This window comes from Danio rerio, chromosome 5, assembly GCF_052040795.2.
Source record: "Danio rerio strain M-AB ecotype USA chromosome 5, GRCz13ab, whole genome shotgun sequence".
NCBI lineage: Eukaryota > Metazoa > Chordata > Actinopteri > Cypriniformes > Danionidae > Danio > Danio rerio.
The window spans coordinates 10,459,127-10,478,260 of record NC_141025.1 but is presented as its reverse complement, the minus strand read 5'-3'; the positions used below and the strand labels follow the sequence as shown (position 1 = coordinate 10,478,260).

The 19,134-nt window shown below is 34.6% G+C and overlaps 1 protein-coding gene across 1 annotated transcript in view; it reads left to right on the top strand.

Annotated features, from left to right (window-relative positions):
- Positions 1–2,362: 2,362 nt before the first annotated feature.
- Positions 2,363–19,134, top strand: part of sh2b3 (SH2B adaptor protein 3) — a 122,028-nt gene continuing 105,256 nt past the window's right edge. Inside the window, 1 exon segment of the mRNA NM_001442778.1 lies at positions 2,363–2,428. The gene's annotated coding sequence lies outside the window, so the exon portion shown is untranslated.

Genomic DNA, 19,134 nt, shown 5'->3' with positions numbered 1-19,134 from the left:
GCCATTTCTCATTTGCATGCAGTTTACAATATCATTATCATTATTATTATTATTATTAAATTACTAATATCATTACTAATATTATCACCATCATTATGCATAATATAAATTCAGCATAATATAAAGTAAATGCACTCTTTCATAGTCACTTAACCTAATCCAGCTAATGAAAAGCACATCTGGCACAAACTAATTTGCATACAGGCTTATTTCTCATTTGCATGCAGTATACCTGGTCTTATTATTATTATTACTAATAAAATCACCATCAGGGGTGGATTTAGGGATTTGTGGGCCCTAAGCAGTTCCACCTATAAGGCCCGAAAGTCCTAAAATTCACTCGTTCTACTTTTATTTCCTTTTTTATTTATTTAGCTGTTTTTATATCACTCAAACTTCTTCTCTTCGTTTTATCTTAATGCAATCTACATTTTAAATGATGTAAATTTTATAAAATTGAGTGCTGGACTGCTCCATGATCGGGGACAAATTTGTGCAGATAATAATAAAATAAATAATATTTTATTTTAGAACTTGATTATTAATCCATTATTATATTAATATTACATTTTATTTTTATATTACATGATATTTAATTGCTTTAAAACATCATTTTATTTAGTTTATAGATATCATTTATACTTCTAGATATTTATTGGGGGCCCCCACATTTCCTTGGGCCCTAAGTGGCCGCTTACCTCGCTCATTGCTTAAATCCGCCCCTGATCACCATCGTTATAAATAATATAAATACACCATAACAAAGTAAATGTAATCTTTTAAAGTCGCTTAACTTAATCCTGATAACAAAAAAGCACATCTGGCACAAACTAATTTGCATACAAGCTCATTTCTCATTTGCATGCAGTTTACCTGGTCTTATTATTATTATTATTACTAATAAAATCACCATCAGGGGTGGGTTTAGGGATTTGGGGGCCTTAAGCAATTCCAGCCATGAGGCCCAAAAGTCCTAAAATGCACCTTTTCTACTTTTATTTTATTTTTTATTTATTTACTTGTTTTTATATCACTCAAACTTCTTTTCTATGTTTAATCTTAATGCAATCTCTACATTTTAAATGACGATTTTAAACTAAATTAAAAAGAAATGGCAAAATTTGACTGCTGGACTGCTCCATGATCGGGGACAAATTTGTGCAGATGTAATAATATTTTACTTTATAATACTATTATTACATTACATAACATTGCATTATTATATTAATATTACATTTTATTTTATATTACATAATATTTAATTGCTTTAAAATTGTATTTGTTTGACTCTCACCATACAAAATATGATAGAAAACAACAATTTTATTTAGTTTATAGGTATAATTTATACTTCTAGATATTTATTGGGGGCCCCCACATTTCCTGGGGCCCTAAGCGGCCACTTACCTCTCTCATTGCTTAAATCCGCCCCTGATCACCATCATTATAAATAATATAAATACACCATAACAAAGTAAATGTAATCTTTTAAAGTCGCTTAACTTAATCCTGAAAACAAAAAGCACATATGGCACAAACTAATTTGCATTTCTCGTTTGCATGCAGTTTACCAAGATAAACAGAATGCAAAAACTACATGGCTTCCCTCACGACTGGGGCTTTAATTTTGTAGGAGTGTAGGAGACGCTGCTTATTGTCGCAGCGTCCATGAAAAGTTTGTGTGTGATTGTATTCTTTCAAGAATAAGGACAGGACATGCAGGGCGGAACGCTACATTACACATGATAGGAAAACATCCAACAGGGTTGTGTGATGGATGCGGAGAGAGAGAGAGAGACAGTAGAACATGTAATCATTAGTTGCAATAAATACACAGAGGAAAGAAATATGTTAATTAATGATCTACAGATAAATGATGAACAAATAACACTGAAAGGATTTTTAAAAGAAATGGTTAATACAATTCTTAAAAAGAACTCGGTTAATACATATGATACAGAATGTCTAAATATATTTATTTAATTTACCTAATTAATTATTATTTTATTTATAATATAAAAATATAAATATATAAAAATATAAAATATTAAGCTTTCTCCTCTCTTCTGTGTTTTTCTATGTCTCGGCTGTGAAGGACCTGAGCTGTAGATTGGAGGAGCTGAACACGCAGCAACATCGAAGGCTCGGGTTTTGAAGAGTCTATAGGTAAAAAATATAAATAAATAAATAAATAAATTAATTAATTAATTAAATAATAAATTAATAAATCAATAAAAAGAGTCTCTGATCCATAACGCACAGTAGGTGGCGGTAATGCTCTGTTAAGAATGCGAACCGTCAACAAACACCAGGAAGAAGAAGAAGAAGAAGAAGAAAGTTTGTGTGTGTTTTTTTTCTTCCTGAAAGTTTACGCAGGGCTGTTGCTGCGTGCATCCAACATGAGACAGACAGACAGAACGTCTGGCAGGCAAGTCATATTTAATAATTACCAGAGCACTTTTTAAAGCCGCATGTTAAGCTTGTTTAACTGTATTCAGACACTTGCTGACTATCTGTGACTGCTGTATAATAATCCCGACTCTTTTGCGCCAGAAGTTTGTTGGTCAGCGCAGATGACGCGGAACGTGAGGGTTTCAAACTTTTCTGCTTGTACATTTACAGCTTCATATAAGCCATGCAACTGTACTCTCGGTAAATCTTTCCCTCGTTAAGTTATAATGAACTTGACAGTCGCAAGACAGTTTAAAGGGATCACGCAGTTTCACGGCGCGTGTCTGGCTCGGTCCGAAAGATACGTGAATTACGTACGCATTCTCAGAATTTGCGTCATTTCTAATGGGCAGTTTTTAATAAGGGTCGTTTTTATATGCTTATTTTTAATAATTTATGGTTTAGTAAATAAATACGTGCACGTGCTCGTGAGCTTACGCCTACTTTGAAGTTTCTTAATGGGTTTGAAATTTAAGACAGCGATTACGTAATTTATTTTGTTACACAACATGCGTATGCAGTCTTGTTTAATATCTGTAATAATGTGACGCAAAGTCATGGGAATTAGGCTTGTGTGCAAATTATCTTGCCAGATGTGCAGTTTCATTATCGGGATTAAGTTGAGGGACTTTGAAAGACTGCGTTTACTTTATATTGTGCTGTATTTATAACGGTAGTGGTAATAATAATAAGACTACGAGGTAAACTGCATGCAAATGAGAAATGCAAATTAGTTTGTCTCATTTATGCTTTTTATTATCAGGATTAAGTGACTTTGAAAGATTACATTTATTTTATGGTGTATTTATATTATTTATAATGATGGTGATAATAGTAGTAATGATAATAAATAATAACAATAATAATTATAATAATAATAATAATAATAACATGACCAGGTAAACTGCATGCAATTGAGTAATGGTCTTGTATGCAAATTAGCTTTTGCCAGATGTGCTTTTTATAGTCTGGATTAAGTTAAGCAACTTTGAAAGATTACATTTACTTTGTCATGGTGTGTTTATATTATTTTTAACGATGGTGATAATAATATTAATAATCTGACCAGGTAAACTGCATGCAAATGAGCTTGTATGCAAATTAATTTGCGCCAGATGTGCTTTTTATTATCAGGATTAAACTAAGCAACTTTAAAAGTTTACATTTACCTTGTTATGGTGTATTTATATTATTTATAACGATGGTGATAATATTAGTAGTAATAATAATAATATGACCAGGTAAACTGCAAATAAGTAATGGGCTTGTATGCAAATTAGTTTGTGCCAGATGTGCTTTTCGTTATCAGGATTAAGTTAAGCGGCTTTGAAAGATTACATTTACTTTATATTATGGTGTGTTTATGTTATTAATAACGATAATGGTTATAACAGTAATAATAATAATAATATTAATATGATCAGGTAAACTGCATGCAAATGAGAAATGGCTTGTATGCAAATTAGTGTGTGCCAGATGTGCTTTTCATTAGCTGGATTAAGATAGGGTACCATGAAAGATTACATTTAATTTATGTTATGGTGCACTTATATTATTTATGACGATGGGGGTAATATTAGTAGTGGTAGTAGTAATAATAATAATAATTATTATAATAATAATATGACATGGTAAACTGCATGCAAATGAAAAAATGGCAAATTAGTTTGTGCCAGATGTGCTTTTTATTATCTGGAAAGGCTAATTGACCTTAGTTTATGGTGTATTTTAATATTAATAATAACAATAATATAGAAAATTTACTTTGCATGCATTTATGTAAATTTAGTTTTTGTTTTTTAACTATCTGGATCAAGCATCTAGAATGGGTTTTTACTTTACCTTTTGATGTTTTTGATTTTATAATAATAACAATAATAATAATAAACACTAATAATATTAAAACATAATTTGCATGCACATCTGAATATTGCTTGAAACTATATGCAAATGAGTTCATGCCATATGCTTTTTTAATTATCTGGATCAAGCATCAAGAAACTGTGCTCATACTTTAGTTTTTTTGTGTGTTTATGATTTAATAACAATAATAATGATAATATAATAGTTCAAAGTTTACAACATAATTTGCACATACATCTAAAAAAGGCTCAACAGTTTATGCAAATGAGTTTATGCCAGATGTGTGTTTTTAATTATCCAGATCAAGTGTCTAGAAAGTTTTTAGCTTTAGTTTATGATGATGATGATAATAATACTAAATAATAATAATTATATTACAACATAATTTACATTTATGCTATACGTTTATACTAGAAAGTGTTGTCTTATTTTTTATGCTCTGTTTATGATTTTATAGTGATAATAATAATAGATAATGACAATATTGCAACTTAATTTGCATACATGTGAAAAAGGATCAAACATCTATGCAAATGAGTCCATGCTAGATGTGTTTTTTATTATATGGATCTAGCGTCTATAAATTGTTTTTACTTTAGTTAAATAATAATAATAATAATAATAATAATGAGTTTATTCAAGTGTTTTTTAATTATCTGGATCAAGCGTCTACAAACTGTGCTTATACTTTAGTTCATGGTGTGTTTATAATTAAATAATAATAATAATAATAATAATAATAATAATAATAATAATAATACAGGGTTCGCACAAGGTGCTTAAAGTGCCTGAATTTGGCTTTTAGAAATTCAAGGCCTGGAATACCTGGAAAACAGTTTTGTTTGGTTGAAAGTGCTTAAAAGTGCTTGAAATTAAAAGGAGAACTTCTATACAGTTTTCACGCCAGAAAAATAATAATGTTTTTTATAACTTTTGTGGCAATTTAATGCAAAAATACCTGCACAAACTACCATGACTCCCAAGCGGTGATTTGACTGATATGTAAAGTGACCAATCACAGTCGACCTCGTCTAGTTTTATGCGAAACATAAGGGCGGAACAAAGACCTTTATGTGTTGCAGTAACAGAAAAAAACAACTGAAAAACACTATAGACACTTTCTTCACTATAGAGATGTCTATGTTATTAGCAAGAGTAATTAAACCGTTGACATCCTGTCATTTCGACAATCTACACACGTTTCGCCCTCTTCTCTCCGACGGCGAGTTAACTCCCCTCTGACATCTCACTCTTCTACAGTCTGAATGTCAGCGCGGGAATGCAGGTAGTGCGCAATTACTAATTTCTGCTTTATGTTAACATGAGAGCGCAGTCATGTACATTAATCACAAAAACAGATAAGCGAGCTCTTAAATAAGCTTTTTTAATGAACTGCAAGTCCTCTCATCAACAAGTGTGTGCTCAGACTGTATACAATTGCGATGTCGTCGCTATTAAAGGGCCATGAAACCCCCTCGTTTCAGCAGGGTGTTTTCACACCTCTACTTTGGAAAAAGTCAGAAAAGTGGGCGTGTCCAGCTCTGTTTAGGGGGGAGTGCCTGAGGAACTAAAGTGGGAGGGTGTGGGAGTGTCTATTTGGGCGCGCTGAATTTCAGAGTCAAAACACACAACCACAGCGGACAATGTGACTGTGTTTACATGGACATCTGTAGTCGAATTATTTGCCAAATTATTAAATGGTGGACTTAAACTGCAGTTTGGCTCTTTCATTCAGAGAATTCATTCATGTCCCTCCCGATAAACGTGATATTTGATTCGAGGAACTGCTCTAAGCGTGTATTTTTCATGCAATGTTTGATACCGCACGGCGAATGAGAGAAAAAAAAACTCAGCATTTCCCAGAAACTTAGATGCAAACGGCAGGTAGCGTCAGAAAGCCGCGTGTGTTATTCCGGTCACAAAATCCAACACGAGGTTATAGTTAAGTTATAACTGTTAGTGCTAACTTGTTTACACTCGTTGCAATAGTTTGTTTGATACGAATAAAATACGAACTGAATAAACAAAGAGCACTAGTCGCTCACTTACCAAATCTGTACAGACAGGGCAATCACAAGCAACTAGAGCCGCGTCTTTATTTAGAGGAGACTACAAGCGATTCCAGATCTCAGCGTTTGCAGATGAGAACAGCTCTCAGGTAAACAATAATCCTCCTTAGACACGTAAGTTATTGTTGTCGAGCGTCGCGTACACTGTAATCCACACGTGAGTCTGAGCTTTCACAGAGAGAAAATTAAAATGAAACTTAACTGCAGCAAACTATAAAAGCAACACTTCACGCTTGTTTTGCCAACACAACGTGGCGTCTCTGTCGTCTAAACACTGTGACAGTAATGAATATTAATGAAGTTGCACAATAGAGCGCGCTGATTGGTTTGAACCAAGCCTTACTCATGCATTAATGCATCACACTGTAAGACGTAATAAGACTCACTCTGGTACAGACGTCCAGTCTGCACGCTGGAATACACGCTATTATGTCATGGCCGTGACGCAGCTTCAAAAATTCGTTTCAAACCGGAAGTACGAATTTGCTTGAAATAACGCAAAAACAACCAATTTACACTTTTTAGTGAAATATAAGTGTCCTAATAGTGTTTTTAGCAGTGTGGGACACATATATGACTGTCAACAGCTCAAAAAATGTGTTTTGGTGTTTCGTGACCCTTTAAAGTAGAAGTTATTTATCTTTGCTCCTTGACTAAATTTAGTCAAAAACTATCCAGTATTTCGAATGCATGACAGATGAAAATGCTAACGGACTTCTTATTTAGCTGCATCGTGAAGTGAAACTTATACATTTAGCAAAGGTGGAAATTCATTTCTTTATGACAAAGTAATTATGCTAGAAATGTTTTTGTTTGAGGTATTTATATGATTTATACATAATAGCTGTATTCTAATCTGTCTTAAAGCATCACTAAATTGTAGAGGCATTACAGGTCAAAGCAATAAATTGTACTTTTATCAGAATAAACAATAAGGCTCTTAAAACACTGCTTTGAGAAATACAGTGTTGTCATATTTCAATAACCTCAAGTGAAACGCAGTCATTTGTTTTATTATTATTACTGACAGTGTACTTGTCTTTTTAGTAAAATTATTTTGGTTTAGGATCAAGTGTAAAATAAAATGTACATGTGATGTACAGCTATTTAAGCAACTGAGTAGCCATATTGTAAAGACAATAAATAAATAAAAAGCTAAATCTTTTTATCTTATTAAAATCTTTTCATCATATACTTTAACTTATAACTTAATTAATTATTATACTATTATTATTAATGGTTTTTATTTGTATAAATTCCTATTCAGTACGTTGCGTGTCAGTCCTCAAAATAGAATAGGTGCTGGAAAAAGTGCTTAAAAGTCCTTGATTTTTGTTAGGCTGTGCCTGTATGAACCCTGATAATAACAACAACAATAATAATAATAATAATAATAATAATAATAATAATAATAATAATAATAATAATAATAATAATAATAATAATAATAATAATAATAATAATAAATAAATAAATAAATAAATAAATAAATTTAAATATTTTTATCTTATGAATATGTTTTCATCAAATACTTTGATTAAACCTTTCAAAGCTTGAAAATATTGTTTAACAATGGACAAAAAGTGTCTCTGTGGCCTTATAGAGTGTGTGGTAGTTTTGAAAGGAAAGGAAAAATCGACCATACTTCCTTTGTTTGCAGTTCACTTGTATCTGTGAATTGAGCATTAAACCATTTATGGGTGATGAGAATACATTTCAGGTGTTCAGTACGTTGCTTGTCAGTCTTGAAAATAAAAATAGGTGCTGGAAAAAGTGCTTAAAAGTCCTTGATTTTCGTTTGGTGTGTGTGGTTTTTTTTATTATCTAGATTAGCGGTTCCCAACAGGGGGGTCCCGGCCCACAAGGGGGCCTCAGTGAGCTCTATGGTCGCGTCATATTTTTAAAAATTCTTAGCATTGGACAATTAGGAAAATGATCATGTTGCCTTAGTTCATTTCCTAGCTCAGTGGTCTTCAATCACCGGTCCGTGGATCAATTGGTACCAGGCTGCACAAGAAGTCATTAATTATTTCCGCTTTATTTATTGTCTGAGTCGGAACGATCATTTATTTTGAAAAGTCTTTTATTTTGAAAACTGACCGTAAATCTCTCGCTTACATCTCGGTCACTTGAGCACCCAAATTATCCCACAATCTAGCAAAATAAGTAAGAAACGGACAAGAAACTTAATAAGTAAGAAAGAAGAAACAGTTTCTTTGCTAAGTGGAAAGGCCCAGTGAAGTATTAAATTGTAATAGCATATTATTTTTTTCCCTTATACACCAGTGTGAATACTGATATTTTTGTTAGGGAATTTCAAATAGGTCCAGTTTAAAGGCAAAAGGCTTATGTTTTCAGTTAAACATGGCCTACTGATGTTTTGCTTTTATATTTTACATTAGGCTATTAATTGTGCATAAAGATATCTAGATATAGTAATAAACACACCGTTTGTTTGAAAACAATTTTTTTGTCATCATTAATGCAAACTTATATGAGCGATTATATCATTAAATGTGGAGGGGGGCCTACCAATATTTTCCAGGGTTAAGGGGAGTCTCAGGCAAAAAAAAGGTTGGGAACCATTGATCTAGATCAAGTGAACAGAAACTCTGCTTTATCCTCAGTTTAGGATTTTTTATGATTATAATAAGGCTAATTATATTATGAGAAGCTCATTTGTACGCGCTTAAAATGGGCTTGTGGGCATATTTATGCCAGATGTGATTTTTATTATCTGAATCGAGCGACCGAAAAAGACTTAGCTTTTAAGTGCAGGTTATGGTTTATTACATAATGATTATTGTACTACTAATAATGAAATAATTAAAAATGAATGCACATAAAAATAGACTTGTCAACATCTGTATGCAAATGAGTTAATGCTGAATGTGTTTTTTATTGTTTGGGTTGCATTTACTTAAGTTGATTCTGCATTTATGAAAAATAATGATTATACTAATATGATAATAATGATGATGACTGGGCGATTTGCATTCATGGGTTTATGCCAGATGTGCTTACATGCATCTTTATCAGTTTATATCAGACTGATGTTTATATCAGGCAGATATTATTGCTACACAGCTAGAGTGCCAATTGTATTTTATTTCACACAAGAATCATAGTAGTGAGTGTGCTGAGTGTTGACGTTTGTGATTTGACTTGGGAATTAAAGTGAAATAATAACAGTAATCAGTATTAGACTACAGTGCTCGGCATAAATAAGTGCACCCCTCACAAATCTTTTAAATGCATATTTTTGATAGGAAGCTATACAATATTATATTTGTGCATATACATTTTAGATTAGTCAGTACTGAAGACAAATCTGCAGCTTATCTAACAAAATAACTTGCGATAACGGTCCAAAAACTAGTACAGCCAAATGTATAGGTTATAGAAAAATAATAAATACAAATTTAAAAAAAAAAAGAGGAAAAATTAAGATAATTTTGTAAGTGATTTTGTAGTTTGTCATTTATTTTTCAATGTTTTGCGTGAATTAAATTGTTATCTTTCTATTTCTAAATATGTTTGATGGCTAAAATATTTTTTTAATAAATATAATTGTTTAATAAATGTGCTTTTGTTAAATGCACCAAAATACACTGCCTATATTCACAGAGAAATTGATACAAATATTCATTTTCAAAATGGGGTGTACTTAATTATGCACACTGTAACACTGTATATGAATGTTCTTGCAGTGCTGAGAAACCAAAGTGTTAAACATATTCTTGGGGAATGCCCCATTCTTTTTATGTTATCAGACAATTTTTATCTAGAGAGACTTTAAAGGAAACATTTTTAAATGTGAATCCATGTAAAATTGTAAAATTTTTATCAAAAGAATATCTTAACTGTTTTAGATTTTTATCATATATATTATCATTATTATTATTATGTATGTATTTTACCTTGTATATTATTTATTGCTGTTGATGACTTTTAATAGTTAGAATATTTTTATAATTATAGAAAATTGGTATTTATAAAACGAGATAAACTTGATCTATTTTCTTTTTTGCCTTCTTTTGCCAAAGAAGCTGAAATGGCAATAAAATAAAACTTTCTCTTTCTCTCTCTTGCAGTGTTGAAAACATATTAAATACCTTCTTAATAATTCATATATTGTCGCCTTTATGTATTTATTTGCTTATATATGGTTTTAGTTCTGTCTAAATGGCAAAGGCCTAGTTCACAGTGCAGCTTGTTTTGCAGCCATGCTAGTAACAGGAAGAGCCTTTTGACGAACATGTATGACCCACCACAGAACATGTTGGTTACAGGCGGGGTCATCTGAGATATGAATACTTTCGATTATGCAGCAATAATCAAAACTTTGGCAAACGCATTGATTAACTCTGCTTTGTGAACATACCAAAACAGATTCCATAAAGAATTCATCCTCAGACCCTGGGTGTGATGTTTATAACATGCACGAGTACATTTTGTGTAAGATTTTGTTGTTTTTTGGTGTATTTTTTGGTCTAAGGTGTTGTTGTGTACTTGTAGAAATATCTTGCTTAGCATATGATCTGGTTGTGTGTGGGAACACATCGAGGGCCCTGTCATACACCCGGCGCAAGACGTGTTTGGTGCGATTTGTTGCTATTTTCAGACCAGCGCAACAGTAATTTTCATGTTTTGCGCCACGTTGTTAAAATAGCAAATCTATTTGCGGCACTTTGTGGACTCACTGGTGCGCTGGTCTATAAAGGAGGTGTGTTGAGGAGCATTGTTGGAGTGTTGTTATTTTGAGGAAATAAAATAGACTGCAATTAACCAGCTAAAAAAAGCAGGTCTAAAGTCCAGCGCAGAGCGTGTTAGTTATGCGCCTTAAATGCTTACACATTGCTTAATACACACAGGATATACAGCAATACACATATCTTTACATATTGAATAGAAAAAATTATTAAAATATAACAAAAAATATAACTTTCTACATAAATATAATAAAAAACAATGCCTCCATGCCTTACCAATTTATTCATGACAATTTGTATTTGTATAATGATATTATTTGTAGTAGTATTTATTGGTATTTATTATGCATATTCATATTGGTTTTAGTAACATCAAGCTTAGATTTTTCCACATGTCAGGTTTTGGAGACGTCTGCATCACCATATGGGGCATAAGAGCAGGACGTGTGTTGGATATAACTTTTGATCACACTTTATTATTATTGTTCATTTATACGTTTGCTGGAAATTACAACTGTATTTAGAAATAATTTTGAAACAAACCTTTGCGCTAAACAAATGTAATTAATTATGTAGGCTAATGGATGTCTTCAGTGGGTTGAGTTTCCTCCGTTTCCTTACTCCACAAAAGTAAAGGAGTACAGTAAAGAGTAAAAGTAAAGAGGCCGAATGGAGAAGGCTCATTCTTTATCCTCGCGCTGCAGATGCTCTGTTTAACTGTTTTCTCGCTCTAGTGAAGCGTTCAGTTTTTCTACTTACAAATTCTGCCATGTAAACAGCAAATTCACCATGGCAACTGACTCTTAAAGGGAATGGGAGATGAAACTCGGATTGGTTTAATGCACAATATGCTCAAGACACACCCATAACTCATTAAGAGAATATTCCCAACCCTGTTAGACCATGCGACGAGGCGCAGACCATATCTTTAAAGGGCCTGAAACCCCCTCGTTTCAGCAGGGTGTTTTCACACCTCTACTTTGGAAAAAGTCAGCAAAGTGGGCGTGTCCAGCTCTGTTTAGGGGGGAGTGTCGGAGGAAGAAAAGTGGGAGGGTGTGGGAGTGTCTATTTGGGCACGCGCGAGTTTCAGAGTCAAAATACACACACACACACACACACACACACACACACACACACAGTAGAAAGTGAGGTGTTTAACCTACATGGACATCTGTAGTCGAATTATTTGCCAAATTATTAAATGGTGGACTTTAACTGCAGTTTGGCACTTTCATTCAGGGAATTCAGTCATGCCCCTCGCGACACACGAGATATTTGATTCGAGGAACTGCTTTAAGCGTGTATTTTTCACGCAATGTTTAATACCGCACGGCGAATGAGAGAAAAAAAAAACTCCGCATTTCCCGGAAACTTAACGTTAGATGCACACAGCAGGTAGTGTCAGAAAGCTGCGTGTGTTATTCCGGTCACAAAATGCGGTAAAAACCCTACACGAGGTTAAAGTTTGGTTGTAGTGCTAACATGTTTACATTCAGTGCAATGGTTAACTTAGTTTGATACGAACAAACTAAATAAACAAAGAGCACTGGTCGCTCACTTACCAAATCTGTAGAGACAGGACAATCACCAGCAACTAGAGCCGCGTCTTTATTAAGAGGAGACTACAAGCGAATCCAGATCTCTGCGTTTGCAGATGAGAACAGCTCTCAGGTAAACAATGTTCCCTCTTAGACACGTAAGTTATTGTTGTCGAGCGTCGCGTACACTGTTAATCCACATGTGACTCCAGCTGAGCTCTCACAGAGAGAAAATTAAAATAAAACTTAACTGCAGCAAACTATAAAAGCAACACTTCACGCTTGTTTTGCCAATACAACGTGGTGTGTCTGCCATCTAAACACTGTGGCAGTAATGAATATTAATGAAGTTGCACAATAGAGCACGCTGATTGGTTTGAACCAAGCCTTACTCATGCATTAATGCAACACACTGTAAGACGTAATAAGACACACTCTGGCACAGGCGTCCAGTCTGCACGCTGGAATACACGCTATTATGTCATGACCGTGACGCAGCTTCAAAAATTCGTTTCAAACCGGAAGTACGAATTTGCTTGAAATAACGCAAAAACAACCAATTTACACTTTTTAGTGAAATATAGGTGTCCTAATAGTGTTTTTAGCAGTGTGGGACACATATACGACTGTCAACAGCTCAAAAAATGTGTTTTGGTGTTTCGTGACCCTTTAAGTCCTTAAAATAGCTAAAGTAGATTAGAACACACCCCTAATGCTTTTGCTCCATGTGCTTTAGACTTTGCGTCCAGATCATTAAAATAGAGCCCTGAGTGTGTTTATATTTGTTTCACATTTAGGCTGCGAGTATGCAATGTTTTTGTTGAGTGTTGCGGCAACAATACTAACATAACAACAGTGATCATTTTTATAAGCTAAAAAGCTAAAAAATGATCATGGGCTGCAGTCATGTCAACTTTTCTGATGTAAAATAATTCAACATTCAAAATAGCTCAATATTCCGCTCTGTAAATATTCTGTTCATAAACCTGTATACTTATCTATTCATGAACTGCATGTGCTAACTGTAAAATAAAAATGTATTTAATGCACCGACAGGCAGGGGCATAGTAGGCAAGGCAAGTTTATTGATATAGCACTTATAATACACAATGATAATTCAAAGTGCTTTACAGAAACGGGAATAGAAGAGACAAGTATACAAAAACAAAGAAAGACAGTGAGTAAAAACAGATTTAAATGTATTAAAAGAATGAAATAGAAAAGAAAGATATAATAGTGCGATCTGTTGGATGTAGCACAGTGCTCATTTAGTAAAGGCACAGCTAAACTGATGTGTTTTCAGTCTTGATTTGAATGTGCCTAATGTTGGAGCACATCTGATCATTTCTGGAAGCTGATTCCAGCAGCAGGGGGCGTAGTTAGTAGCTGAAGGCCGGTTCACCCTGCCTTGACTGAACACTTGGAATTTCTAGTGTATATGATCCTAATGATCTGAAGGATCTGTTAGGTTTGTATTCAGTCAGCATATCTGTAATGTATTGAGCTCCTTTGCCATTTAGTGATTTATAGGCAAGTAATAAAACCTCGAAATCTATTCTGGATGTAACTGGGAGCCAGTGTAAAAACTTGAGGACAGGTGTGAACATGTGTGCTGTAATTTTCAGGCTCTGGTCAGAATCCTGGCCGCAGCGTTCTGGATGAGCTGCAGCTGTCTGCCTGTCTTTTTGGGAAGGCCAGTAAGGGAGGCCGTTACAGTAATCCATCCTGCTGATCATAAAACCATGAATAAAATTCTCTAAATCCTCACTGGGATTATAAATGATAAACAACATAAAACAGAAACATAGTAATGTTCTGATATCGATTCCTGTGTATAAGAATAACTTCCCGCCCTCCATTTGAATTTTGCATGTCATCAATAACGTCCTTTAATAACACCCTATACTATTTTCGCGATAACAACATTTTTTCGATATATTGCACAGCTCTAGATTTCATCACATCATTCATTGGTTTTGCCTCTGATCTCCCACCCATATACAGGGGGGAACTGGGTTTCGTAATGTGACTGCTTGATGTGGACGATAAAAGCCTTCAGTAGCGTTCAGTTTAAGTGTGTGTGCACGTGTGTGTGTACAGCACTTCCTTTTGATCAACCACCTCAGGCTCTGCAGCCTCATAAAAGGCCACAAAGTCACAGTTTCAGCATGTTTTGAGCTTGGCATCATGGGTTTTTGTATATGCTGGTGTGTCTGGGGGAGAAAGAATGGCTATTCAGTGGGCTTGTGCTAACAGGACGGGGGGAAATGACAAGGTAGCATTGAATCATGCTTGCGGTCGAGTAAAGAATGCTGTCATTGTGTGTCTGGAGACGCTGAAGGTTTGTCTAGCAGATGCACAGACATCGTGGAGTGCCGCTGAGGTGCTGTAATGTGTTTTGCTCATTTGTAGGAATGTCCTACAATGTGTGTAATTAGTGCTGCGTGCTAAAGCAAGCATCGGAAATACTGCAGATCACGTTAGGGTGGGTTTACACAACAGTGATGGATCGAGTTTTTCTTTTTAAGAGTTTTGTTTACAGATGACAACTTGTTAATCGAAACGCATTCACACGAATCTGTGAAAATTATTCAAATGCTCTGTTAGTGTTGCTCTAAAAAATCCTGGAGGAAACATGAAGGAATTAAGTTCACTAGACTGTAAAAAATAATACATGCTAGTTTTTCTGGCAAAGAAATTAAAATATGAATATAAAACAAAAGGTGGAGAGACGCTGTTCTTTAGCTTGTATTGTTACAAGCCTAATAGGCTAATATTTTTGTTCTTCTTATTATTAGTTACTATTTATAATATTATTGATTAGTATAGTGTCATTTTAGGCTATTTTTGAAGTTCTTAAAATACATTATTTATAGGCGGTATTGTGTTGTTTTATCAACGAAAGTTAAACAATAAACACGTTCGTTTGTACGAATATTTTTGCATAATACTTTGGTCTTTGTTATTTCTTCATTTTTACATAAAATGTCAATTAACTTAGGTAGGCTACTTGGGTATGGAGTAATTTGTTGGTGGTACGGGAGGAGCATTTTGCCAGTGAATATTGTCTTCACCACTTAAAAAATATAAATAAATAAACAAATAAAACACGGGCGAGGGCGAGGCAGTGGCACAGTGGGTAGCACGTTTGCCTCACAGCAAGAAGGTCGCTGGTTCAAACCTCGGCTCAGTTGGCATTTCTGTGTGGAGTTTGCATGTTCTCCCTGCCTTTGCGTGGGTTTCCTCCGGGTGCTCCGGTTTCCTCCACAGTCCAAAGACATGCGGTACAGGTGAATTGGGTAAGCTAAATTGTCCATAGTGTGTGAATGTGTGTGTGGATGTTTCCCAGAGATGGGTTGCGGCTGGAAGGGCATCCGCTGCGTAAAAAACTTGCTGGATAAGTTGGCGGTTCATTCCGCTGTGGCGACCCGGGATTAATAAAGGGACTAAGCCGACAAGAAAATGAATGAATGACAACAATGAAGGAAAAGCATGCGCGTAATCATTCTTCATAATCTGATTCGTACATTCAATAAACGTATATTGCGCCGGCAAGAACAAGCTCTAAAAGGTAAAGTCTAAAGAGAGAGGAGTTATTGATATGTTATTAATATAAGTTGTTAATATTAATGATCATAAACACGACCTGCGTTTATATGATAAACACCGTCACTATGTCGTGTCTGCGATCTTTTCTTGTTGAAGAACAGATAATGTTATCGCCGTCACCCCTGCCAGGTTTTCATCCACAGTTTCCGCTTTTGTTTCTTCTTAAACAATAACGTATCGCTATAGAAGACTTGGTGCCTGGATCGAGGGGGGATTTTAATCCCATTGCACTTGACCTGATGACAGATTTTTTTGGGGTTTTCTTGTTCCTTTTATTTAGGCTATTTATTCACATATTTTTGCATTGTTATTAAGTTACTGACTTAAGGCAGTAATTTACTTTTTATAGTAATAATAATATGTACAGTTTTGCTATTACCGATTTTATCAGTGAAGGTTAGGCAACGATAGCGTTTACATTAATGCAGACAGATCATGGCTTAAGCACCAAACAAGTGGTTTAAATTAAATTGTTATTCTCCTTTTTTCTTTCTGTTTTATTTTAAATAATATAAATGTTTAAATTTTTAGGTAAAGACATCAAACCATGCCCACACATGCAAGCTACCCCTCTAAATAAATCATAACCGAGTCATCACGCTTCATTACCCAACCTATATACAGCGTTAGGCAAAAGTTAAATGTTACAATTGAATGTCATTTAAAATGTCACAGTTGCTAAAAATAATGTTACTTAGTTACATTTTAAGGCATTAGTGTAGCAAAACAGAGAGCCTGTCTACCTGCCTAGATAATCATTCAGCCTGCTGCGCATGTAAGAGGTGGATCAGTGTTAAATTTTACTTACGCACTACATACCCATTTCAGTTATAACACTGTAAAGTTGTCTTCGCAGGCTGATCATCTTTAAACTCAAAAGGCATTTTTAAGTGTCCTAACTTGAAACTGCTGCTGTATAATGGGATGATTCTTTACACAACTGTAAAAGTGTGCTTTAGCGATGTCAAAATGAAAGCAAATATTTTTAAGGGTTCTGCGTTTTGTCAATTTTATATCTTAATAATAATAATAATGAATGTAATCAATCATAATATTATTTATAGTGTAGACTACTTTGGGTCTGTGCAGTCTGTGCAACTAAAAAACTAATGTGAAAATGACTGGCCTGCTGCGTCTCTGCTAAAATTAATTTAACAGCAAATTTATTTAGTGTTTTCCCCCATTATAGCTCAGGAGAGTTGTATTTAAAGAATTGGTTAACCAAAACATGTAATGAATTAGGCTGCGCGCCTTCATGTTATCCACTAGTCAAGTTTTCTCCCGAGTGAATTTAGAGTCGCGCGTGCGCATTTATATGGGCGCACCTTGACCTGACCGCAACACCGGCGGTTGTTAGTGAATTTCAACCACGGTGGAAAAAAATTGTCACCATCATAGCCCTAGTTTGCGCCTGACAACAGGTTTTAATCTTTAATTTCAGTCTATAATCAGGGTGTCCACGCGGTCTTAAAAAGTATTGAATAAATCAATGTAGAGAAATGTAAGGCCCTTAAAAAGTATAAAAAAAAGTCTTAAATGCTATTTTGCAAGATATTCAATTTTAGATCATTTTTGATCATGCAATGTATGGTTGTATGCTAAAGTTTGCCTCAATTAAATCTGTGAATGTCAGGATTCTGTGTAGTTTATGAAATCAATAAATTCCTGCTAAATAACCAAGCAGTAACCAAAGCAACATCATTGTTTCTGCACCTCTATAGGTGCCAATCTGCTGAATTAGCTGGATTTAATAGATTTTTATTCAGTATATGAATAATGTATTAGATTAGTTTCTCACATTAATGTTTAGTAAATATACCGCAAGTTAAAATCACGCCAGTGTTTCCAGTTTAAACCTAAAGTGGTTATAAGGCAGTGGTCACCAAACTTGTTCCTGTAGGGCTGGTGTCCTGCAGATTTTAGCTCCAACCCTAATCAAACACACCTGAACAAGCTAATCAAGGTCTTACTAGGTATACTTGAAACATCCAGGCAGGTGTGTTGAAGCAAGTTGGAGCTAAACCCTGCAGGGACACCGGCCCTCCAGGAAACGAGATTGGTGACCCCTGTTATAAGGTCTTAAAATGTATGGAAAGAGTCTTAAATAGGTATTAAATTTAACTCTCTGATTTTCTTTATATACTCTAATAATACTGGAATTATTTTTTCTACAAATGTTTGAACTTTGAGAGTGTTTAAGCGAGAGAGAAAAGTATGAAAATATAAATTACTGGCTGAGAAAAGTGTATAAAGTGTGTAGTGAGGGCTTTTACAGCTTTAAAAAATCTATAATGATTGGAAAAAATAAAGCTGACTACTTGACGTATTTCGTCTATTGCAGGCTATTTTTAGAATGGAACTCACGTGAATAACGAGGGACTGTATTGGTAACTGAAAACAATCGGAAAACACCGGGTACAGTGTGTGATTGTGGTCGGACACTACAACCGTGTTTTCGCCTCATGACGTCAGCATGCACGCTGTTTTCTCCTTTCTGATTGGCCAACACAACGGGGTTCACGCTAAACGCACAATGCGAATACAAAAATTTTTGGACGTTCACAGAAAACGTGTTGCGTATGGATGTTAATATGTTCTCATGTTGCATTCCTCGTTTGGTGTAAACCCAGCTTAAAAGTGTCATTATCGCCCTCTGCTGGTTCGGCGTGCCCTTAACATGCATCACAATGCGTTGGCGTTTTCATGTTCACAGAGATTTTGTTTTAAAAATGAAAGCAGGAAAAGCTCTGTACAAATATCTGTGTACGTGTGGATATAGCTTTAGTCTAACTAGTTTTCTTTACAGTAATCGTGTCGTGTTTTTTGTATTGACAGGTTTGTTCACACTTCTGTCACTTTGAGCCCGAATGCACGTACCCAATATAACGATTC